This window comes from Castor canadensis, chromosome 8, assembly GCF_047511655.1.
Source record: "Castor canadensis chromosome 8, mCasCan1.hap1v2, whole genome shotgun sequence".
NCBI lineage: Eukaryota > Metazoa > Chordata > Mammalia > Rodentia > Castoridae > Castor > Castor canadensis.
The window spans coordinates 153215529-153241386 of record NC_133393.1 but is presented as its reverse complement, the minus strand read 5'-3'; the positions used below and the strand labels follow the sequence as shown (position 1 = coordinate 153241386).

The following is a 25858-nucleotide window of genomic DNA, read 5'->3' as shown; positions in this document are numbered from 1 at the left end:
GTGCTTCCTTCCTTGTCCTTTCAGAACTTTGGGGCCTGCTTTAATGCAAACAATTCAAAGGTCTGGGCCGACCAGTTGTTAGGTAATCTTCCTGACTCAATAATTTTTAATTTATCTCCATCCACCACTGAATGCCCATTGTGTCTTTTCTCCTGGATCATTTTATTTATTTAGGTACTGGGACCTGTTAGGAAAAATGCCGCTCTCAAAGAAAGCTCACAAGAAAACTCACGTCCATAGAGCAAGGTTTAATGGCAGGCCCAAACTGCCAGGCTGGCCAGGGAAAAGATGGCGCAGCCCAGAGCCTGGGCAAGCAGTGGCTTTTATAGAAGGGGGAGGTTGAGGAAGTTAGCGCATGCCCAGGAGTCTCTGGTAGGGGTGGGGCTGTCTTAGAGCATGGGAATTTGTTTAAGGGCAGGGCTGCCATTTTGGCTGATTCACAAAATGGTGACATTATTATTCTATCAGGACCTGAACTCAGGCCCTTCACCTTAAGCCATTCCACCAGCCCTTTTTTGTGATGGGTATTTTTGATATAGGGTCTTGCAAACTTCTTGCCTGGGCTGGCTTCAAACTGTGATCCTCCTGATCTCTGCCTCCTGAGTAGCTAGGATTACAGGCATGAGCCACCATTACCTGGCTTCCCCTGGATCATTTTAGAAGAACCATCTATAAACAGGGAGTCTCTCTGAGATCTGGTCTGACCTTGGTCTGATAGTCAATGACATCTAAGCAACAATGTTCCATGGGATCCTGTGTCTTTCCTCCTAATAGAAACTCAGCTGGATTTAGTTAACTCCCAGAAGTCAGAGTCAAATCATCCCTTCTAGTAGGATAGCCTCATATCTTAAAATCCTGGAGTCAATTAACTGTCTCCCTGTAAGGTACTGCTGAATAAAGACCATGCCATGTGTGAAAAGGAAAAATTTATTAGGATCCAGACTGCAGAGATGCCCACCCCCACCACACCCAGATCAGGGAGCAGCAGCTTGGCTGAAATGAGTAGTGTGCTTTATAGGAGGGGCCAAGCCATGGGGGAGGGAGAGAGTCTCTAATTATCTGTGTTCACCAGATGGAACAGGTCAACATGCCTGGCTAGTTGAGTAACTGGAAGTTCCTGAGGTGTTTTGCAAGTGGAGAAACAATCAGGCAGGGAGAAACAAGCAGTCATAAATTAGGAGGTCTGGTTTCAGTGCTAGCCTTGGGACCTTCTGCCCGCCCCAAGAATGCCAGGGACCTAACATCCCCCACTACTGCCTGGATACACTCTGGCCATCCTCATGTGACAGAATCAAGAATTTTGGACAAATAAGTGCTCGGCTGTTTCTTTCCTCCATGTTCCTGAGTGGGGACTCCCAAGGCTGTTCCTTTATCTACACTAACAAAGAGGTGAAAGGGTTTCTCCAGAGAGGGTAAGGCCAACACGGTGGTGGTGACCAGAGACTGTTTTTATTATCAGAATTTCTTCTGGTTTCCAGGCTAAGGGATCAGGCTCCTCTTCTAGCAGTTTGGAATAGAATGTTTTGGTTTTAAGAGTGTAGGATTCTAGCCAAAGCCTACAATACCCAATCAACTCTAAGAATTTTCAAAGCTCCCTCTTAGTTAGAGGCCCAGGCATGCTAGTAATCCCCTTTGTCCTCTCAGGGCTCAGTCTGCATTTTCCTTTACTAATTAGCTGTCCCGGATATCTTACCTCTGCCTCTGCAAACTGTAATTTAGTTTTTGAGAGCCTTAGTCCCTGATGGCCCAGGAAATTTAGCAGATTGACTGTGACATCAGTCACCTCTTTCTCAGTGAGTCCAGGCAACAGAAGATCATCTACAAATTGTAATAAACTTACCTGGGGAGGGAGGGAAAATTCTGCTAGTACTCATTCCAAAATTTGGCCAAAAAAATTGGGAGAGTCAGTGAAACCCTGTAGGAGGACTGTCCACTGATACTGCTGTTTCTTGACAGTCTGGGGTTCCTCCCATTCTAATGCAAGGACAATCCTCCGCTGGAGGCCAGGCCCAGAATGCATCCTTCAATTACCACACTAAACCACTGGCCATCGGGAGGGGTCCTGCTAAGGAGAGTATAGGGATTTGGGGCTACAGGGTGTCTGCTGCGAACAACTTGGTCGATATCCTTGAGATCCTTCCGATTTCCTCACTGGTAGGCTAGGAGTGTTCAAAGGGGACATGCAAGGTTCCAAAAGGTCATCCTTTAGTGATCCCTCAATTATGGGTTTCAGACCTAACCTCCCCTCTAGGGGAATGGGGTATTGTATTCTCTGTACCTTTTCTATAGGGGGGTTTTAGGTCAATGTGAACAGGGGAAACTTGTAACCCTCCTCTATTTCCATCCTTAGTCCAAAGCTGGGGAAGAATTTGACTCTCAGTTTTCACAGTCATCAAACTTAAAGAAATCTCAAAGTTCTTTTTAGCCACTTTTATTCCAGCTGTGGCAATAAGTCACTACTTTATTTCTTTTCTAAATTGTAAAATATACATGAGAGTTACCATTTTAGCCATTTTAAAATGTAGAGCTCATGCATTAAATTCATTCACACTGTGCAACCAGCACCACCATCCAACTCCAGGACCTTATCTTCCCAGGTCCAGGTCCCTATTTGATGAATAACTAAAGCAAAAACAGCTGGGGAGGGCAGGCTCAAGTGGTAGAGTGCTTGCCTGGCACAAAGCCCTCAGTTCAAACCCCAGTACCATCAAAAAAATGGGGAGGGTATGGAGCAAACTGCTGTTTTATGTGATGAAAGCCATCCGTAGGCCCAGGGTTTCTAGGAATCAGAGCTGGGGCTACCAGCCTCAGAGCTATGCTCGCAGGAGCCCCTCTGCTCAGCAGTGTCTGTGGCTTATCTTCAACTGACAGAGCCCACGACAGCCCCTGGTGTCTCTTCCCAGATGTTATAGGGCACTTCCAGGTCAACACATCTATAACCAACTCAATATCATGTAACCCTCTTCGCCCTCAGCTTTGGCTTTGCTTTTCTTGGAAGGTTTGGACCTCTAACCTACGTTAGCAACTTTGTCTAAAAGTCTTGGGTCTGTGGATATGAAACTGGAGTTTTAGGCCCCAGGCTCAAACTCTTGGGATTCCACAAGTCATGTCCCGCCACTCACTCCTGTAGGCCAAGTAGAGAGACGTGGTAGAGGGCAGGAAAGGAGGTTTTATGACATGGCAAAGGCATCTGTGGGAAGTCAGCACTTCAGTTCATCTTCAGCCATCTTTGGGGTAAAGACATTAGCTTCAGATTTAAAAGACAAAGAGGGCAGGGGGTGACAGTTGTGCATAATTACTAAACAGCACAACAACTGGCTCCTCCTTTGAATCCTTAGTTGTAAAGGAGCCCCTGTGACAGGTGTGGTCTGCTAGTCAGAGGTACTGTCAGGTGATCTGGCAGTGTATTAACTCAGGATTGGTCAGGTGACACCTGTTGACCATTATCCCAGTCCTTGTTCTCCAAGGGTTTGCTGTTATCACTGAAGGGAGTAACATGGTTCCCAAGATAGGAGCACTGGGCTGCAGGGTCCTAGCCGTTACTCCAGCTCCAAGTGATTGTCCTCATTTCCGGGTGTCTGTCCTGCGAAGGCTCAGTGTTGCTTAGGGCTAGTTCCAGTCCCTCGTCATAAATGTTATTGATCAGTCCTGTCCTTCCTGAATTGCAAGGTGACTGCAAAGTGAATGGCTTTGAACAAAGACAGACACAAAATGGAGGCAGAGACCCCAAGCTTTTCCTCTGCCTTTAGTTAATCTGTAAGGAGTCAGTGATGTTTGGCAAAAGCACTTTAAGTACCTGTTACAGATATACCAGGGTAGAGAGCCAAGGGAAGGGGACAGGGAGCCTGCTGTGGAGAAGCTGTCAGTGGACATGAAGGGGAGGAAGAGAAGGAAAGAGCTTTGGGGCTCAAATCATGTGACAAGGCATGCCAGATGTCTCCTGAGCAGAGGAGTCCTAGTACTAAGGAAACTAAGGGAACCAGAAGGGAAGTAGCTACAGACCAAGCATAGCAGGAAGAAGTTTCTACTCTCTGGTTGTAACTGAGATGGGAAACTCACTTTATTTCTCCTCATAAAAGCAGTGAAAGGCCTGGCATGAGGAGCTCTCATGAGTGATCATGAGTTGAAAATGCAGCAAGTACTGGGGTCTGCTCCCTTTCTATAGATTGAAATGTCAAACTTTTTCCCAGCTTCGCAGCCTATTTCAGTGAGGTTGAAAATAGTGAAATTTACAGGGTTACAGGCACCAGTAGTGCAGTCAGGGGTTGCTTCCCCTTTTTGTAAAAGAGCGGCGGTTCCATGTGAGGTATGGATCCCCCGTTTTAGCCAAGTTGCCCACCTTTCACAACCCCAATAAGGGCAGTAGAGTTATTCATAGGACACACAACCGGATGTCCCACTGTTATCTTTTGGGCATGTATACTTGTCGTTTAACCTGCAGGTCCTTTCCTAGGCTAGCCCCCAACAGTTGCCCTAAGGCCCAGTGTTTTCAGCTATTGCAGCACACACATCACAGTATATGGACACATGTTTGTTGGGGTCATTAACCCGGATGTGGTTAACCAGCTTCCCACTGCTGGTGAAACTTTGGACCTCTAGCCATTGTTCTTGCGGGTGATAGATGGGGTTAAAACAGATATACTGACCATCATGAGAGCACAATGAGTAGGTGGTATGGCTGTGAGTGCATGACCCAACAATGGTGCCACACAAGAATAATAAATATGGAAAACCAGAGTTTTGGTAACTGCACTCGCTGCTCGGGTAGTGTGCATACATGAGTCATAGTCCAAAGCCTGGGAGTCCCCAAGTAGCAAGCCGACCAAACACATGGAATGGACTTATTCTTAAAGGTGAAATGGGAGACCCCCTCAAGCTTCCGCTGTGTGTGGACTAGTCAGCTTCTGGAGTGACTAGAGCAGGGCTGACATCTCGTCATCCGTGGTCTCCTGTGTCTTCTGGGAAGCGGGGTCCTGTTGGGGAAGGGCGCAGGTGGTCCAAACGGTGATCTTGCACAGTGAGGCTGGGTTAGAGAGTGCACTCCCACTTGAGGGAAGCTGGCTTCACTTGGCTGTTGGGGATACAAGGAACAATCTGCTACCTTAACTTCAGTGAGGGTGGACAAAACAACAACAAAAGGGCCCCTCCAGTGGGGCTTTAGTGGCTGAACACTCCATTCCTTTATCCAAACAGCATCTCCTGGTTTATAAGGTGTGTGGGAGTTGTCAGGCTGATGGGGAGTTTCTCTCTTACCCAGTCATTGATTTTCGAGAGAGTCAACCCAAGGGCTTGCATCTGCTGTCTCAGGGTAAAGTCACCTATTTCCTTAAGGTCCCCTCGCAGGCCCTTGATTAAAGGGGGTGGACACCCAAAAAGAGTTTTAAAAGAGAAGAGACCAGTCTGTTTGGTGGGGCTGGACCTAATCCTGAACAAGGCTATGGGCAGTAATTGATCCCATTATAAGTGGGTCTCCTGGCATAGTTTTTTTAATTGTAATTTTAGAGTCCTGTTTATACATTCTATTTTCCCTGATCTTTGGGGGTGGTAGGCCATGTGTAGCTTTTAAGTTATTTCTAGTCCGGCTACAATTAAAGGAGGGCTGCTAAGACTGTAAGATTAAGCAGGATATTAATAAACAAAGAAAGCGCATTTCTTCTTCTCGGCACTCCCTATTTTCCTGATTAAGTAGAATATATGCTAGAGATAGTTTCTCCGACCTTATGCCAGAGGAATGTGTGCCCAGAACTTAAAAATGCCTGGCACACAATCTTTTGATCAAAAGGGTGCCAAAAAAAGTTATAAGAAACAGGCATCCATGTCCCAAAGACCCTTTAATTAGTGAGATCACCTCAGAATCAAAGTTTGGGTGATAATGTTAAAACTTTACAACAGCAAAGTGATTTGAGTAGTACCAGATGTTGAATTTAAAGAACCCACTTACCTGCAGGAAAGTGGAATTAAACTCCCCGAGGCCACCTTAGCTAGCATAAAAAGCCCCCTCCCCCCCAGCCACAAGAAGTGCCTGCAACACCCACACACCAAGCTCTCGGCAAAAAAGAAAAAAAGGGTGCTTCCCCACTGTCTGCTGCTCTGCATTAGTTAAGTAACAAACACATTTCCCTTCCTACTTTGTGAAACACTTCAAGTCTTTTCATCCAACAGGTTCAAGGACCAGTCCTCCTGGGACAAGGGGTCAAGGGGTCAAGTTCAGCCTTTGAACTTACTCTCAGGCCTTCTTCCTCTTGTGACAATAGAAGGTTGATGAGCCCTCCATTTATCTAACCTATCTTATCTCCTTGGAGACTGAAGGCATGAGATCAGAGTAACTGAGACATCTTACAGTCGGCTTTTACCACGTCTTGTTCCAGACACCCAAAAAAGTCCCAATCATTGTCCTAAACCTATTAGAGTCCACTTGGAACCGAGGAACAGCATAGCCTCAGACAGATCAGCCCATGATGAGATCAGCCCATCATGGAGCAATCATCTCTTGGGAACTGGCTTGTGTCCCTAGCTCTACGGACTTCTTCAAGCCAGCTTGCAGAACCAGGGTCAAGATAGTGATGAACCAGACCACAATATGACTGAACTGCTTAATTGTGCCACCTTACCTCTCCTGCCCCAGTTCTTCTTCCATTCAAGCCTAAAGCTCATGTCAGATCGCAGAGGGACTCGTGAAGAGAGACACGGGACACTGAGGCAATTCAGCAGGAAGCAACGTTTTATTGTGCTGGCGGAGCCCCGAGGACAAAGGGGTCTCGCCTTCTATAACCTTGCAAGCAGGGTACGGAAGCAAGAAGCAAAGTTTCACCCACATATGGTCACATGCAATTCCAAAGGCTCCTTCACCCCAGTGCTACGTGACCCTCTCCACGTTTAGATTCTTTAAGTTTTCTCTCTCCACTATGCCGTCCGTCCCCCCCATACATTATCAGAACACAGGCTTGCTTGCTTCTTTTCTGACCCTCCTCCCCGCTACAAGATGAGCCCTGAAGATGAACTAAATGCTTAATCTCCGTCTTTCCAATACGACCATGTTGACTAAAGCCATTCCTGCTTTCGCCATAACTCTTGTTCCCTTTCCTTGGGGTGAGTGGCTAGACCTGACTTGCTGGAACCCCAGAGTTAGGCTCTGACCTAAGACTTGGGTTACAGTCTCTCTCAGTCTGTTTTGTGCTGCCTCAATGGAGCATCAGGCTGGGTCTTTTACAGAGAACGGGAATTTTTTTCTCCCAGCTTTGGAGGCTGAGAAGTTTCCGATCAAGGTTCTGTCTAGTGCCTGGAGAGGGTCCTTGCTGCAGCCGCACGTAGGGAAGGCAGCCAGGCAAATGGGATGAACGCTGAGTCCTCAGGTGCCTCAGGCGCCAGAAGAACAAAATAGAAACACTTCCTCAGGCCCTTTCCACAGCAGCATTTGTCCCTTTCCAAGGGTGGAGGATCGGTCTAAACACCCTCATTAGCCCTCTCTTCCACACTCCTTGCAGTGGGGATTAAGTTTCAGAGTGAGTTTTGGAGGGGGTGCAACCATGTAAACCAGAGCACTACCTTAGGTTGCTGGCAGGGCTCTTACAATTAGACTGACACAAGACATCTAGCCAGAGATTACAGACCAGCATATTTACTATGGTCTCTGTGACACGGGAGCCTTTATGAAGACACAAAGACCAGAAGAAATGGCCAAGCTGTGTGTTTTTACACCAGGTTCGGCTACGGAGGGGAAGTGGTGGAAAATGAGATGGGACAAAGCGGAGAGCTGAGGACAGCGCCCTGGGGAATTTAGCAAGGCCTGGTTGTTCAGATTCCTCTCATCCCTCCTCCCTAAGATATGGATGTTCCTCCTGCCGGACAGAGGATACCTCTCACATGCAGACCTTATGACCCGCTCCAGGACAGAATGGGGAGGCCGTGTGTGTGTGTGTGTGTGTGTGTGTGTGTGTGTGTGTGTGTGTGTATTCAACCATTTAAAAAAAACACCACGTATCAGCTGTGTGCCTGTAATCCTACTCAGGAGGCAGAGATCAGGAGGACTGAGGTTTGAAGCCACCTGGACAAATAATTCATGAGACCCTATCTTGAAAAAACCCAACACAAAAAAAAAGGACTGGCAGAGTGCCTCAAGAGATAGAGCGCCTGCCTAGCAAGCTTAAAGCCCTGAATTCAACCCCTCAACCACCACCACCAAAAAAAAAAAAAACACAAAATACCATATATCAAGTGGACTGTAGTGTTCCCCAGTGACTTAAAAGCTACCACCATGCATTTAAAACACACAAACAAGCTCATCTTCTCCAGGAAAAATGTTCACTTCACTTTATTTGTCCTTGAACTATTTTTGGGTGATGGAAGCCAGGGCCTCTCACACGCTAGGCAAATGCAATACCCCACCATGAGTTACAGGCCCAGCCTAACATCACCTGCTCTTGTGTGCCCCTTGGAAAGTTCTTTCGTGAGTTCAGGGGTTCTGTGGTTTTTAGACCACAGTCCCTGGGGTGTATCAGATCTTGCTGGGTTACCTCTGAAGACAACATCAAGAGTCTTGAGCTTGTCCCCCTTCAGTGTAGTCCCGGTACAACTGAGGAAGATACAGAGCTACTTTGTCTCTCCCCTCCTCTTCTTTCCCTTCAAGGTGAAGTTCAAAACCCACATCAGACCTTTAATTCTTTGATGCCTCCTGGCCCCTGATTCCCTCTGTTAAAGAAAAAAAATGATAAGAAGTCATTGTTTAGCTTCTGCACACACCGGGCTAAAAATAAAAATCCTGCCAAAGTTCCACCAAACTGCGACTAATTTGTCTTGTCTTCTGAGAAATCAGAATCAGAAAGACAGTAGCCCAAATATCTCAATCAGGTCAGTTTCAATTGGCACAGCCATAAAGAACCCATCTGGATTCTTGCATGAGAAAGGTCACCAAAGTCACCTGGTGTTAGCCAACTAATTTCCTATTGTTTGCCTCCCTGTCCATGCAGTGACTAGTATACTTTTTGTCCTTTTGTTTCCGTTTTCTTCAGCTCTTGTCTATATATAAAACCAACTTCTTCTGCACTGACTCTATTTTCTCTGGTAAAATAGAGTGTTGTCTGATCCTACAACTGAAAATATCACTAACGCTGGGCGCTGGTGCCTTATAGAATCCTTGCTACTTGGGAGGCTGAGATCTGGAGGATCATGGTTTGAGGCCAGCCCAGGCAAATGGTTCAAGAGACCCCATCTCCAAAACAATGAGAGCAAAATGAACTGGAGGTGTGGCTCAGATGTGGATCACCTGCTTTATAAGTCCTGAGTTCAGAAAGCAAAAACAAACAAACAAAAAAACCCTACTGTAATTCTGTCTTTTGACATCCATTTCTGGTTTCTATAACTTCATGTGGCCACAAGTTAGTAGCAAATTTGTCATTGTCTGGAAGAAGCCATTGCTGTACCTGCAGGCTTCGTTAAAACTCTAAGCTCCCTGGGCTTTCCTTCACTTCCCCTATGAACTGGACTTCAGTAAGATACTTGAAGCCTTGCTTTTGTAACAGAACTCTTTTGAAACTATTTTTTATTGTTAATAAAGAAAACTGTCTTTTTCACCTCCAGTTCCCTGCAGGGAATATGGTGCTGGAAGCAGAGAGGGCTGTCCACAGAGGTCCTGGCACCTGGGGGGAGGACTTACCTCTCAGCTGCAGGAACGGGGACCACAGCTACAGAAGCATATCCCTGGCATTTGTTCTTTCCTTTCTGTAAATTGTAGTACAGCGATGGGGGAGGTGGAGACAGGCTGATAATGGCTCTCTCCCCGGTTTTGGTCAAAACTGTAAATAAATCCATTTTTCCTTTTTATATTTTTTATGTCATTTTTCTCTTGATGTGAGCAAGTGGCTGGGCCCAGAGCCAGGTCTTAGGCTGGGGATCTGGGGATACTTTCTACACCTGACTTTTCTGCTGGACTACATGCTACAAGAGAACAGCTGTCAGTTCGGTGCTGAATCCTCAACACCCAGGAGTGTCTCGGGGCCATAGAAGCCTCAACACATGGGATGAATGTTAGAGGGATTCTCTGGACACTGGTGATTCACGCCTGTAATCCCAGCTACTTGGGAGGTTGAGATCAGGAGGATCATGGTTCGAGGCCAGCTAAGGCAAATAGTTCCGTAGACCCCATTTTCAAAATAACCAGAGCAAAATGGAGTGGAGGTGCAGCTCAAGTGGTAAAGTGCCTGTTTTGTGAACTTAAAGCCCAGAGTTCAAACCCCAGTCCCATCAGAATAAAACAAAAAAAATAGGGATGCCCTTTCTCTGTGCCTGACCAAGCATGGAACCACTTTCAAATTTAAGTAATTTAGTTTCAGAACTGTGTTTTCTAATTCTGATAAGAGAGAAACTCTGGGCGGGAGATGTAGCTGGGTGACACAGCCCTGTTCTGCCTCAGGATTAGGGAGATAACACCCCACGTTTCCCAGTTAGGCCAGTGTCAATTGGGCTGATAATGAAGTCCTCTCTGCCTGGGACTTACACAAAAAAAGGCCACCTGAAGTCACCTGACCTTGCCCAGCTCTTTTTGTATTGCTCTGTGTTCCTAGCACACAAGATAGGCTCCACTCCCAACACCAGAAAAAACTGCTCTTAGCTCTGGTCTGGCAGACATCTTTTCAACTGCCACCCAGTCTTGCTGCTGGTACGTTTTGGAAACTTGTCCCAGGGTCTGATCATTTTACTGGGTAATATCTGCAACCTTTTACCTCAGAGAACCCTTGTTTCCCAAGTCACCAGGACCAAGATGGGCCCAGGAGGTCCTCAGAGGGAGAAGCCCTCAGCTCTCGTGGACCCTTTGGCGAGGTCTCCTTTGAGTCCCAGGATGAGTTTTACTGGGTGGATTCCTTGAGATACTTACCTGGGAGGTGCTTACCAGAGCTCTGGGGAAATCATCAGTGCAAGGTTAAAAGCACTGCTCTAGCCTAATGGGGGAGTGAAAAACATTTTGTTATCAAGAGCCAGCTTAGTACACCAATGTCTCTCTGGGCCCAACGTCAGGAATAATGTCAAGAATGACTGAGGTGAAGCTGGGTGCTGGTGGCTCATGCCTGTAATCTTAGCTACTTGGTAGGCTGAGATGGGGAGGAAGGGGTTTGAGGCCAGCCTGGAGGCAAAGAGTTCTAGAGACCATCTCTAAAACAAGCAGAGCAAAAAGGACCAGAAGTGTGAATCAAGTAGTAGAGCACCTGCTTTGCAAGAGTGAAGCCCTGAGTTCAAACCCCAGTCCCCATCCAAAGAAAAGAATGACTGAGATGTGCCAGGTGCCCAGAACAAAGGGAAACACCAGTTAAAGACATGTCTAAACTAACACCTCTACCCTTTGTTACCCAAAATAAGCACCCCAAGAGTGCTTAGCACCTGTCTTCGTATGCCCACATCCATGTCTGGGTGTGTACCATCCTTTCCTTTCCTTTGCCTTACTGATAAACTTTCTGTCTCCCCCTTGACAGAAATTATTTTCTGCAACAACAACACAAACCTGGGGAGGGGAACAGGAGACAGACACTTACAATGCCAGTGACCCCACAGTGTGGTTATAAGGGAATACAATGGGTTGGCCCCTTGGTGAGTGTCAAGCCAAAAATCACAACCAGAAGATAAGAGAACAAAGAGTGGACAAGGTGCGCACTGGAGATAATTCCCGAAGCAGTGCTTCTCCCGACAAAGAGAGCACGGGGATTGAACCCGGGCCTCCAGCATGGTAGGCAAGTGCTCCATCACCCCAGCCACAGTCCAGGCAGAATAAGGGGCTTTTATTGGGGAAATGTATACATATTCACACAGGAAAGACTCCTCGCACGCAGAGGCAGGCACCTTCCTGGCCACGCTCAGTTCAAGGTCTTCCGTCACATGTCAGAAAATGGAGGGGGTGTGTGTGGGGTGTCTGTGTGTCTGTGTGTGGGGGGTGTGTGGGGTGTGTGGGGGTGCCTGGGTGTGTCTGTGTGGTGGAGTAGGGGGGGTGTGAAGGGGGGGGTGTATGGGAGTGTGTGGGGTGTGTGTGTGGGGTGTGTGTGTGGGGTGTGTGTGGGGTATCTGTGTGTGGGTGTGTGTGTGGGGTGTGTGGGGGTGTCTGGGTGTATGTGTGGGGTGTCTGGGTGTGTGTGGGTGTGTGGAGTGTGTGGAGTGTCTGGGTGAGTGTGTGGGGCCTGGGTATGTGTGGGGATTGTCTGGGTGTGTGGGGGTATGTGGTGTGGGGGGGACTGTCTGGGTGTGTGTGTGTGGGTGTCTGGGGGTGTGGGAGCATGTGGAGGGGAGTGTGTGGGGTGTCTGGGTGTGGGGGGGTGCCTGGGTGTGTGTGTGGGAGGGTGGGTGTGTGGGAGTGTTGCGGGGGGTCTGGGTGTGGGTGCGGGTGTCTGGGTGTGTGGAGTGTGTGGAGGGGAGTGTGGGGGGCTGTCTGGGTGTGGGGGGGTGTCTGGGGATGTGGGTGTGTGTGTGGGTGTCTGGGTGTGTAGGAGTGTGTGGGGTGTGGGTGTCTGGATGTGTGTAGGTGTCTGGGTGTGTGTGGGTGTATGAGGTTTGTGTGGGGGTGTCTGGGTGTGTGTGGGTGTGTGGGGTTTGTGTGGGGGTGTCTGGGTGTGTGGGAGTGTGTGGGGTGTGGGTGTGGGTGGCTATGTGTGTGGGTGTATGGGGTCCCTCCCAAGGGTCTGGGAGGGACAGGTAGGGATTCCGGATTTTTTTCTGGCTGTAATGGGAAGCCTTTGAGGGTTTAGTCAGGGGAGTAACAGGATCTTATTTATCTAATTTTTGGCACTCCTGGGGTTTGAACTCAGGGCTTCCTGCTTGCTGGCAGGTGCGCTACCACTCGAGCCATGCCCCAGCCCAACATGGGCTTGTTCACTCTTGAAAAGATCTGGAGTCCAGAAGTCAATGGATGAAATTCAGCAAGTCCACAGACTTGCATGGAAAAGAATTCCATGGCTGTTTTCACTACCTCTTCTTGAAATTCAGCATTTTCTTCAAACACAAGTAGGCAACAGACAACAGCAGTGTTGGCAGCGCCTGTGGCTTTGTTACTAACAGGAACCACAGATGGTTTCATGCCACTGTCAAAGGACAAAGTCACAACAACCTTGCTTAGCGATCTTAACTGGCTTGACTTTCCGTTCTAGAATTGAGCAACACTATTGCATAAAATAGAGTGAGTGTTCTGAAGAGCCACACAGAAGAGATTGGTTTTGTAGGCAGAAAAGTGCTTGAAGAAAGCAGAAAGAAAAAGGAAACGTGGTTTGGTCCTTTCAAAGTCCGAGAGGACGATGAGCACATCTTATTTTCAGCGTTTGAGACAAATGGGTAAAATGTGAATCTAGTGAGGTCCAGATAGAAATTAGTTGGGCAGAGATACTATGAGTGGAAAAGCATCTTAAATGCCAGAGGCTCTGCTCTGGGAATGTGTACATACAGCATAAAGATCTCTTTAACTCCATTTATCCCCTTCCTTTAAAATAAACCACAGTTTACAATTGGCAGATCTGATTATATGTAAATATATATTCAAGAGCCAAGATAAACATCTAAAGAACCACCTATCTTTGCTTTATTTGACTGTAGTTCAATTATTGCATAGAAACGGAACTTGGTTGTACATTCTTAGTGTGCTTTTACTTTTTCTCAATATATGAACTAATTCTTTTGAAGCTGAATTCTTTATTGCTTAAATCATTTATGTTTATGTGATGAAACACAACCAAATTTTCGTTAGATTACATACAGTAAGTTGAAATGCACACTTAATTTCTTTGAAGTAAACATTTTACCACACAAAAGGTTACCATTTGGGTGGGATGGTGCACACCTGTAATATAAGCATTTAGGAGGCTAAGACTGGAGGGTCATGAGTTTGAGGCTAGCCTGGGCTACATAGTGAGATCCTGTTTAAAAAAAAAAAAGGAAGAAGGAAGGAAGGAAGGAAAAAAGGAAGAAGGAAGGAAAGAAAGGAGGAAAGGAGGGAGGGACAGAGGGAGGGAAAAGAAAAAAACATGATCTACCTTGTAAGGTAGGGAGACAGAATAGGAAAATAACTGATTGGTTAACCTCAGTTTACTTCTTTTGTATAAGGATTAAGAGGGAGGGAGCTTCAGGATCGTGCTGACTGAGATCAGCCTGTTTAGGACATTTGGGCTGTTATTGCTCTAATCCTGATTAGGTGGGTCAGATAAACAGTTGACAGATAAGCAGCTTAGCTTCAACTTGGCAACCTGGAAATTTAGCACGAGTCACTCCGTTTTGATTCTTTGCCTGCTGGGTTGGGACTCAGAGAACAATATCCCATAGACTGGATGTGCTGAGAGGCCTTAGAATCTCCCTCAGAATCCAGCCCCTCTGACCTCCCTCTGTCCCCTTCCACCACATGCAGTCAGAGGCTTTGGCAAAGTTCCCTCAACCACTTGATCAAATCCAACAGGACAGGAACACTGTTATTTCCAGTCTTCTTACTGGAATGTCACAAAGAAAACTAAACTAAAATTGTCCCATTCCTTTACCCTCTATTTTGTCCCATAAAGAGTTATTTACAGTCCACTGTCTGTTATTTGGATCAACAGACTTTGGTTTGTTTGTCTGTTTGTTTAGGCAATATGGGGTTTGAAGTTAGGGCCTTTGCTTGCTAGGCAGGCGCTCTACCACTTGAGCCACTCCTCCAAGTTTATTTTGAGAAGTGTCTTACTGTGTAGCCCAGGCTGGCTTTGAACTTGAGAGCCTTCTGCCCTGGCCTCCTAAGTGCTCGGATTAGATGTGTGTGCACCACACTCAGCTCTGGGCCAAAGACTTTACCTCGGGCCATTGCATGTTCTCTATGCCGGCTGTTCCTCTAATTCACATTTATATTCCCTAGTCTCCTCTTCTCTGTAGAAAAAGGGCCATACAACAAAACAAAAACAAATAGGATGGGATGTAAGCGTCTGAGTTATGTTGGGCTAGTAGATGACGGCACGTCTGCGTTTTCACCTGTGACTCTTGTTACCTGTGTATGTGTGTAGCTTCTTGATCTTGTCAAATTAAAAAATCCAAGGATGTGGGTGGTCCATGCCTGTAATCCCAGCCACTTGGGAGACTGAGATCAGGAGGATCGAGGTTCTAGGCCACTCCAGGCAAAAAAGTCTGTGAGACCCAACCTCAATAGAAAAACAGCTGGGCTCAGTAGTGTGTGCTGTCATTCTAGCAATAGCAGGAAGCCTAAAATAAGGAGGATCTCGTGCAGGCCAGGTTGGGAGAAAAGCAAGACCCTATTTCCAACATAAGCATAGCAAAAAGGATTGGATACATGGTTCAAGATGGGAGAGAGTTCACCTAGCCAGAAGCCAGAGTTCAAATCCCAGTACCACAAACAAACAACCCCCACACACACATACAGGTTAAGCTTCTTACAGCAAAGTGAAAGCATGCTCTCAAGATGGAGTTGACAGGTGCTAGAGTGAGCGCCCCTTTCTCAAAGGACTTTAGACAGGGATTTTATTGGGGTTGGGCCCAGACGTCATACACTCCTCCCATACATTGGATGGGGGAGTTTTTGACCCTAGGTGGTCAAACTGGGACTGTTGTGACACATGGGTAACTGCAGTGTTAGCCTGTTAACCAGCCCACAGGACCTCGGCAGTCAACATGGCTGGGGGCCGTGGGCCAATAGGACATGGCTGTAAGTCACAAGCTGTTATGTCCAGGATGTAGTCTTAATTGTTTCCAGGCTATTGTTCTTCTTCTTTTTTTTTTTTTTTTTTGATGGTGCTGGGGTTTGAACTCAGGGCCTCATGCCTGCTAGGCATGTGCTGTACCACTTGAGCCACTCCACCAGCCTGTTTTGTGATGGGTTTTTTTTCGAGATAGGGTCTCATGAGCTATTTGCCCATGCTGGCTTCAAGCCACGAGCCTCCTGATCTCTGCCTCCTGAATAGCTAGGATTACAGGCATAAGCCACAGGCACCCGGCCAGGGGTCAGATTTGAGACACACTTTGGAAGTAGAGAAAATGGGCTTTGGAGGGACTAGAGATGAGTTGTCCAAGTCAAAAGTACAACAACTCAAAGATCTCAATTGACTTTATGTTTTATTCCAGAATTGGGCTGCACCTTAATTCTATAAAAAGGATTAAGTGCTCTGATGGCTTGAACAAAAGAGACCAGTTTGGGGCTAGAAGTATAGACTGCAGAAGCAACAAGGAAAAAGGCAGATTGATTATTTTAAAGTTACAGAATGGCTCACGCTTGTAATCCTGGCAGCTCAGAAGGTGTAGGTAGGAGGACTGTGGTCAGGCTGGCCCAGACAAAAAGTACAAAACCCTACTCAAAAAATGACTGATGCTGGGGCCGTGGATCCACACCTGCCTTACAAGCGCAAGGACCTCAGTTCAAACAGCAATATTGTCAAAACACAGTGATTAACTGCGGGTTATTTCAGGTGATCTCTTTGTGTAAGGATTAAGACTGGGGGAATTCAGTTATCATGCCAACTGACCTGACTTGGCCTGTTTGGGAAATTTGGCGTTATCTCTCTACAATCCTGACTTTCAGGTCAGATAAACAGGTCACAGAAAATCAGTTGAACTTCAGCTTGGTCAGGGACTTCAGCGTGAGTAACTCCATTTTGAATTTTAGACTTGTCCTTTGGGGCCCAGTGCAAGAGTTAAACCCAATGGCTTCTTGTAATCTTTTTTTTTTTTTTTTTTTTGGCAGTACTGGGGTTTGAACTCAGGGCCTCAAGCTTGCTAGGCAGGCGCTCTACCACTTGAGTCACTCTACCAGCCCCATGAGCTACTTGGAAATAATAATCATTGGCTACAAGGACCAAAAAGAAGGCTGGCGTCCCCCTAAGATTAAACAGCTCAACCCTTGTTCTTTTGAGACAGGGTCTTGCTGTGCAGCCCAGGCTGGCCTGGAGCTCGCCATTCTCCTGCTGAGATTCAGAGGCACTGACATAAGGCAAAGCTTCTCAGGGGAAGCCTATAAGCGCTGTGTGTTCAACCCCAGCGGCCACAAGGTGGAGTTTGTCTCTTGGAGAGGTTCAGACAGATGGGGTGACTGAATGACTGAGCATCACTGCCAGCACCTTCACCTTCTATGCCAAGAAGGAAAAATCACCATGTTTCTGATGTCAGTGTCTCAGTGGGGAGGCTGGTGTGTGACTGATGGTCCTTGTCACCTTGGGTAGAGTTTGCAGCTTGGGGCAGTGCAGGAAAGAGGGCGTACAAAGCTGCCGGTCAGCCCTACCTGCCAACTATCCTCTGTGGCCTCCACAAGACCTGAACTATAGGAGGCCCCCTGTAATCCAGGGCAGACCTGAGTCTTTCATTCTTCTGCCCAGAACTCTCCCACACGGGCTCTGGTTGGCTGGAATTTGGGGTGCCCCAGGGGCTGGAGGCAGCCCAGGTGTCCCTTCCAGCAGCCTGCTATGGGTCCTGAAATAAGTGTCTCCTCAATAAGGAAATGATGAGTCTCAAAGATCTGAGGAGACCACTTGAGCATGGTGGCAGCACAAAATCACTCCACACGCTGTCTGGACTGTGGTCACATAGCGGTCAGAGTCCTTAGCGCTGTGCAGGTTTTCTTCTGAGCCTTCTGCTCCACTTACCACCCCGCACCAAGCCAGGGAGTTAGACTCCCTGTGTCTCCACAACACACTAGCACTGGGCTGGGCAAGTACTGTGCAGTCTCTGGGCCTCAGTTTCCACATCTGTAAAATGGGACTGTGCTTAGCTGGTGGCACCTGGGCACTCAGTGTTTATCAAGTGTGGAGGGCAAGGAAGGACCTGAGCCTCACCCAGTGAGGCTCAGCTTAGCAGAAAGATGAAAGCGATGTCTTGTCTACGACCCAAGATTGATTGATAGATTATTCTTTGCAGTGCTCCCATTCTGGGCCTCCTCTGCCACCCCACAGAAGCCCATCTCTGGTAGGATTAAGAAACAGCCCAGGCTTTGTCCTGGGTCTCTGGCCAGCCCCACACTGTCAAGGCTCAGTTCCACCCCATCAGGAGGTTCATTGAGAACTGAGCTTAATTGTCTTTGGAGAGAACCCATAGTCCATGTAGGGCCCAGATTTTTTCTTGGGGGTGGAGGGCCCAGAGCACAAGCCTGTGCAGCAGGATAGACACCAAGTCCACTCCCAACCCTCTGGGCCAAGGGCACCCTGCCCCTGGACTCCAATCATCACTCTGGGAGAAGGGGCACAGGTCAGGGTCTAGACCATGTCATGGGAGTCCTCTGATCTGTCCAGACCTGCTGCGTGACCTTGGGCCTTAGTCACACTTTTTCTGCCCCAGTTTCCCCACCTGTGGATTGGGACTAATGACCTCCAATGTCATAGCTGAGCCATGTGTAGAGGTTCAAAAGAGACCTGTACCTGGATGCAAGTCCCTCCCAGCAGTTTCTATTTGCTCTCTCTCTGTCTCTCTCTCTCAGACACAGAGTCTCACAAGTTTCCCAGGCTGGCCTGGAGCTCCTGAACTTAAGCGAGCCTCCTGCACCATCCCCCTGAGTGCTAGGACTAAGGTGTGCACCGCTCCTGGCCAATAGCATTCATTCTTGTCCACCTTGTCTACACTGATCTGGGACTGGCTGCTACAAGCCTGTTGCCAGCCCTGTCTTGCTTACCAGGAGAAGGCATTGCCCTCCGTGCCCTGTAGTCCAGCACGGGTCCCAGCATGGCTTCCTTTCCTAGCCGAGAGCCCTTCGGCAGGGCTGGCTCACTTCTGGACCTGGCAGCCAGGTTCAACACAGGATGTACTAGTGAGAGGCAGCTGACCGCAGCCAAAATGCACCTTTCTGCCTGATGGCTTCCTTCCGGGCTGGATGAGCAGGTGGAGTCCAGCTGCAAAAGCAGCTCCTTCTGATAGGGGAGTCACATCCAGCTCCCAGCCCCAGCTCCAGAGTCCCCCAAGGTTCTCCCCACTCTCTAGATCAGTCATTTCTCCCCACTGCCTCTGTCACGCAGCCACCCAGGGCCTTGGCTCCCTCTTCCCTTTTTCTGTGAATCTTCACCAGGAATCTTCTGCCTCCAGGGGGCCTCCGGTCAGGCTGGGTCTCTTGGGCTGCAGTGGCTCATTCTGGTGGTAGTGCTTACCCCCACAGGCCACAGGGTCCTGGCCTGAGGGTGTGGGGGGAATTTTTCAGAATTTTGTGTGTGTGTGTGTGTGTGTGTGTGTGTTTGGGGGTGCAGTTCAGGGACCGCATGGTTGTGCGAAGGTGACTATTTGGAAAAATCCCCTCCCTTGAAACCCAGTTTTAAAACAGGAACAAGTTTCTCACATAGCCCAGGCTGGCCTCGAACTCACTGTGTAGTTCAGGCTGGCCTCAAACTCTATCTTGCTGCTTCAGCCTTCTGGGAGCTGGCATGCATGCACCACCACACTCGGCTATAAAACTGGAACAATTAAGATGTGCTGAAAAGACCTGAATTTGCACGTCTAAAATGTGGATACATAGAAACATGTCATTACTCTTTTTCTGAAAAAGTCTATAACTATTTAAAGCAACCTAGAGTCATTTGTGATGAGGAAAAAAGGCAACCTTTGCAGAAATTGTGGATAGTGCTGCAGGGAGGTAGAGGCTAAACCAGCTTTAAGAACATGCCCCCACACACACCAGTCCCCCTTCCCCCAGTTAGGGAAAGCACTGGGACCATGCTGGCTGCAAACTCCATGCCATCCAATGTGGAGGCAGGATGGCGACCCTCTGAGGCAGGTGGAGGGGAATGGACACCATTCCAATGGTACCTGGAGCTCAGGCTGACCCAGCAGCAGTGCAGAGTTGAGGCATCCCTGCCCCGGGACACAAATAGCTGCCCCCAAATAAAGAGCAATGGGCTATGCCAGGCTGTGGCTTGTAACTTCTGGCTGGGCACTGCTTCTACAAACAACCCTGCAGTGTGCGTGCATTCGTGTGCATGTGAAGGGGAAGCCCTGTAACCAGACAGGTGTGCAGGGCAGGAGCTTTAGGGCAGCTGGCCTACTGTGTGCTGGCACAGAGCCTGGGAAGCTGGGGCCAGGCTCACTGAAGGTCATGGCGGAGTGAGAAGCCAGGCTGGATTGGGGCCTGCATCTGTGTAACCCCCAGAGCCATGTGGCCCTTGCTTATTCACTAGATGCATTAGTAAAGTGCTGGGGACACCTCAGAGGTGGAGGTCCCCAAAGGACCCAGGCACGTGTGGACGTAGAAGTTCCTATGGAGGCTGTATGAAGGGCTCCTACCCTGCCAAGACCGTGGAAGAGTATGGAAGATGAAGAGACTCTTCCAGGAGGCTGGTCGTCATAGTAATAGCTCACCAGGGACATGGGGAAGAAAGGGACCAAGGCCAGCTGGGAGGCAATAGCACCAGGCAGGTGACAGGTCCTTGTGAGTGTGGAGGTAAAGAGACACTAGCTCCTCCTCAGCCGTCCCTTTCCAATCCTTGTGGCCTTCTCTGCTTGCTCTTTGGGCCACCAGGCCACACTGTAGCCTGACCAGCACCCTGGCAGTATAAGTCCAGGAACTTCTCATCTTCTAGGCCCTCTGCCCTTTGGCAGCCCAGGTTCCCGTGTCAGCAGGAGCCTCAGCCTGCAAACACCCACAACTCCCATGGCAGGGGCCTGTGGGTGGGGGTGGGGGTCAGACCACCCCTGACTTCCAAGTCAGGAAGCTTTCTCCCTCTCAGGAGGAGGACCCAGCACAGGCTGCAGTAGGAGTGGGGAGGAGGACATTATTGTCAGGGTACAAGTTCCTCAAAGGGACCTGCAGGTTCCATTTCAGACTCAGACACAGGGCACAGGTTGGTGCCCAGGCCTGGGGTGGGTGGGGAGGGGCCACGACTCAGGCTGTGAGTGCAGTGCCAGATGTCATAGTGCCTTGGCCAGACCCATCCTGACTTGCCAAGGGAGCTGCCTGTGTCCTCAATGTCACAGACCCCTTGTTTGGTCTGTGAGTTTGCTCCAGGATGGCCCAGCTGCCTGGCCTGGGGCCTCCAGTTTCAGGGTGCCCTCACTAGGGACACAGAGGAGGGGTCCTCCCCCTCCTGGGGAGAGAGAACTGGGGGTTATCTTGTGTCCTCAGCTTTACAGTCCTGTGTGGCTGGGTTTCTCTGTCTGATAGTGACTAGCCCTTCTTGGGGATCCTGGCACTGTCCTTCACATGTGGCCCCATCTTAGTAAGTTGATGCCAGCCCCTGGTTCCAGTACCAGTGCCTTCAGCCTCATCCACACTGGTGGCTCTGCTCCACAGTGGCCCCTCCAAGCTGATCGCTGCCCCAGCCTCAGAGTCCCTGCACAACCCTCTCCACCTGGACTTTGGGCCTTTGTCCTCGCACCTTTGCTGTGCTGTGAATCAGCCTTGCTGCACACAGTGTTGAGGGTCCCCTGAAGGGTCTCTCTGCAGGGACCATTTCAAACCTCCACGCCTTCCCCTCCCTCTGGGCTGCAGTGCTGACAGCTGGTGGCCCCGGCTCATTCCGAACCATGTACCTGTCTCCCAGGTTGTATAGGAGAGCTTTTCCAGGACTGGGCCAAATCCTGTCTATCTAAAATCCCCAGACTCTGACCAGAGCAGGTACTCAGAACCTCCATACATTGTAATAGGCGCTTTGAAAGATTAAATTCTAGGGCTGCTGGAGTGGCTCAAGCAGTAAGAGCACCTGTTCAGCAAGCGTGTGGCCCTGAGTTCAAACCCCAGAACTGCCAAAAAAAGATTAAATACTAAACCACACACAGTAAGGACCCTGTTAGGAACTTTCCAACATAATCCTTCCTGGTCCCCACAGTAACCGTGTCAGGGACATCCTGCCATGTCCCTGTTTACAGGTAGAAGAAACTGAGGCATTTGATGTGTAGGCACAGGCAGTACCACCATCAGAACAGTTGGTAGAGCAAAATATGAGGCCAGATTCCAGAAATGATGTGTGGAGCCAGGTGTGGTGGCATACGCCTGTAATTCCAGCTACTCAGAAGGTGGGGACGGGAGGATTGAGAGTTGAAGTCCAGCCTAGGCAAGGTAGCTGTCTCTCTCTCTCTCTCTTTCTCTCTCTGTCTCACCTAGAGTAGCTTCCTATCCAAGTACTCACCAAGTCCAACCCTGCTTAGCTTTTGTGATCAGCCAAGATTGGATGAGTAAGGGTGGTATGCCTGTAGATCAGACCCTATCTCAGAAACAAAAGGCTGGTATGTGTGTGGCTTAGGTGGTAGAGGCCCTGGGTTCAATCCCCAGGAAAGGAAGGAAGGGAGGGAGGGAGGGAGGGAGGGAGGGAGGGTTAAGGATTGTGGAATGGATCTCAGGCCTGCTGAGTGGGGAGATGGGCCAGGCAGGTGCTCTGCCAGAGGGAACAGTGGGGGACACAGGGTGTCACAAAGGAGAAAAGGTGGAGTCCAGGAGGCAGAGGACAGCTTGAAGGGAACAAGCAAGAACCGTGTGGCTGAGGAGAAGAGAGGCTTCTTTTTTTTGTGTGTAGTACTGGAGTTTGAACTCTGGCCTCACACTTGCTAAGTAGGCACTCTGCCACTTGAGCCACTCCGCCAGCCCAAAGACAGGCTTACTTTCTGCACTTCAGAAAATCATCAAAACACACCCAGATCAGGTGAAACGCTCTGATGGTGACTGCTCAGCTGGAAGAACCTGTTGCAGCCAGACACCACACAATCAGATCAAGATGTGGGGTGTTTCCAACCCTGAAGAAGCCCCTACAGCCCTCCCAGCCACCTGCCCCGCCACCCCCCCCCACCAAGGGAGTCTGAGGGACAGAAGTGAGTGTGAAGCCTACAGGAAGGAGCAGGGGCCAGCGAGCGGCAGGCCTGGAGCCCACCCGCACCACCTGCTGTCTGCTTGGCTTTTCTCCAGCTCCTTAGGGAGTCTGCAGGTGCCCCAGTGCCCCGTGGGGCAAACCCAGCTTCCCACGGACTGGCTCTGTGCAAGACTGGCTGGGGGTGGCATCAGGAAATGTTTGCTTTGGATTCAGAAGTGTTTGTTAGAAATCAAGAACTACAAAGAGAAAGAATGAGCATTGTCTCCCGAATGAGAAGCTCCAAGCTGGAATCAGGTGGAGTGGGCATATCTCACTTTTACGCCAGCTCCCCACAACCCACTATGGATGGCCAGGTTAAATCAGCACAGGGAGGGTAGGAGACTTGCCCAGAGTCACACAGCAGAAAGTCTGAGCTCCCAGCACCCTCACTTGCGGGCTCTTGTCCTACTCGCTACTCACAGGATCTCCCCAGAAACAAACCTGCTTGTGGTTCAGCTGCTGGTTCTGGGGCAGCTACCCTGAAGAAGACGCTGCTGCTGGGCCAATGCCATGCCTCTGGGGCTTTTCCAGTATCACTTGTCACTAGTTCCACCATTCTGATGGTGCCACCAACCAGGACTGTTTTTCTACCTGTGAGCTCTGTGTTCCTGCTGCCTCCCCTCCAGGAGGTCTTAAACAGCCCATCCCCCGATTGCAAAACCCAGTTCCTGAAGCACAAGGTCCAGGAACCCTATCGTGTCCCCTCCTTACCTGCTCCACTGGATTCTCACTCTTCCCTGCTCCAGGGCCTTTGCTTCTCCCCACTCTCTGCCTGGAGAGCCCTCACTCAACCTCCATGGCCTTGCTTCAGTGTTGCTTTTTTTCTGTCCCCACTGAATGCCTGACCCCTGAAGTCCACCTCTGCACCAAGCTCACACTGGCTGTCCACTGTCACAGCCTAATTCAGCCTCCAATCTGTCAGCAAGGAGTGCGTCTCCCTCAGGGGATGGCAGGCGCCCAAAAGGCAGCCAGCTGCTCCTCTCAGAGACTCCAGGCGCCTGGGAAAGAGCACCTGCCAGGAGATGCCATTTCTCTTTCTTGATTTTTAGACCTGTGTGCTCCAACATGGCAGCCACGAGCTCCTTGTGCTACTGGGCGCTTAAAAGATGGCTAGCAGCCAGGTGTGGTGTCATATGCCTATAATCCCAGCTACTCCTACAGAGGCAGAGGTAGGAGGATTGCAGTCCAAAGCCAGTCTGGGCAAAAGTGTGAGACCCGATCAAAAACAGATGAAGGCAAAAAGGGCTGGGGGTGTGATTCAAGTTGGTAGAGCACCTGCCTAGCAAGTGCAAGGCCTCAGTACTGGGGAAAAGAAAAGACGGTTAGGTAGACCTGAGGAACTGGCTTTACTATGATTTTCCTCCCCAATTAACTTTTTTGTGTTATGGGGTCCATACAATAAAATGGTTACTACAGTGAAGCAGATTAGTGTATCTATTATCTCACGTTTTAATTTAGCTAAACCTTAGAGCCTCATGTATACCAGGTTAGCTATCAACCACTGAGCTGCACCCCAGCCCTCACAGTCACTCTTCTTGTGTGACAAGAGCAGCTAAAATCTGCTAATTTAACAAACTAATTCAATACGGTTTACTAACTTTGGTCTCCACGCGTACGTTAGGTCCCAAAGCTGATCCATCCTACATGTGTTCTGCTTTGTCCTTTGACCTACATCTCCCCGTTCCCCCACCCCACACCTTGGCCCCTGTCCCAGTCTCCAGCTGTGTATTCAAGCTCTCTTTACACTTACACCACAGATGAGGGAGACACGCAGCAGGTGTCGCTTTGCATCATGCTCTAGAGTTCCATCTGTGCTGTGTCCTGGCAAGTGCTAGTTCTCTCTTTAAGGCCGAATAGTGTTCCCCGGCGTCTACCTCTGTTCCTTTGCCCATCATGGACAACAAAACTGTCTTGCCTGTTGGCTTCAGCACACAACGCTGTAGTGGACAGGGGAGTGTGGGCATCTTCGTGAGGGGGACTGTCTCCTTTGTGCACACACAGAACAGGGTGACTGAGTCATATGGTAATTCTAGGTTTAGTTTCTTTAGGAGTCTTACTGTTTTCCATACAGTATTAACCTACATTGTCACCAACTGTGTGCTAGGATTCCCTTTTCTCCATTCTGAAGTTTTATATTGTTTAATTCAGTAAAATACAGGCTAACAGAGCGAGGGATGTGGACTGTGGCTAGCATACGCCAGGTCCTGGGTTTGCAAAAACAAAAACAAAAAAAGACCTCCATTGCTTTCATAGGATTATATTTTCCTTTGGCCATTAAAAATTTAATGTCTGAATTGGGGTGTGTTGTACAAACAAAAGGTCTGAAGGTGCAGGGAAAAAAAGGAGGTGATAGCTCTTACCGTCACTTATTGATTACAGCTGAAATGGTAATCGTTTGGGTATTGTGGATCAGTTCAGTGCATTATCAAAGCCAGGCATGGTGGTGTGTGCCTCTAAGCCATGCTACTCAGGATGCTGAGGCAGAAGGATAGCTTGAGTCTGTGAGTTCAAGACCCGCCTGGGCAGCACAGTGAGAACTCATCTCGAAAGGAGAGGGAGGGAGGGAGGGAGAAAGGGAGGGAGGAAGGAAGAGCTAGGTTATTGAAAATAATTTCACCTCTTTTTTTTTCACCTTTTTATGTGGCTAGGGAATTTGAAATAGCAAACGTGGTTGGCACTCTCTGTATTTTGTGCACATGTGTACTGAGGAGGGAACCCAGGGCTTTGCACATGCTAGGCAGACACTGTATCACTAAGCCGGTGCCTGTGTTATATTTCTGCTGGACTGGCCCATTCCGAACTTTAGGCTTTGTTTCTTTTTTTAAAAGAAACAAATAAATCAATCCAAAGAAACAAGCACTACTCAGCTAGAGGAAGGTTGAGAACAGCTTTGTGAGGAGGGTCTGGCTGGCTTAGGCCACTGGAAACCCCTCCTTTGAGACCTCAGGACAGTCAGGCTCTCTGAGGGCTTGCGGATCACTTGCTGCATTAACAGAGGGTGAGCGTCCATAGGAAAGAGGTGCAGGTCCTCACTGCAGCTGTCCCAGGGGGCCTGGGGGACGGTAGCTACACCTGGCACAGGCTCAGAGTGCTACCCAGACATGGCTGAGACATGTGCC

General features: G+C 49.0%; 1 long non-coding RNA gene across 1 annotated transcript; it reads right to left on the bottom strand.

Moving 5' to 3' along the window:
* Positions 1 to 8295: 8295 nt before the first annotated feature.
* On the bottom strand, positions 8296 to 23642 carry LOC141425584 (uncharacterized). The gene is made up of 3 exons (XR_012450563.1): positions 23451 to 23642; positions 9653 to 9791; positions 8296 to 8688 (listed from the first exon to the last, which is right to left on the bottom strand). It is a non-coding gene; the product is annotated as an uncharacterized lncRNA (long non-coding RNA).
* Positions 23643 to 25858: the final 2216 nt, after the last annotated feature.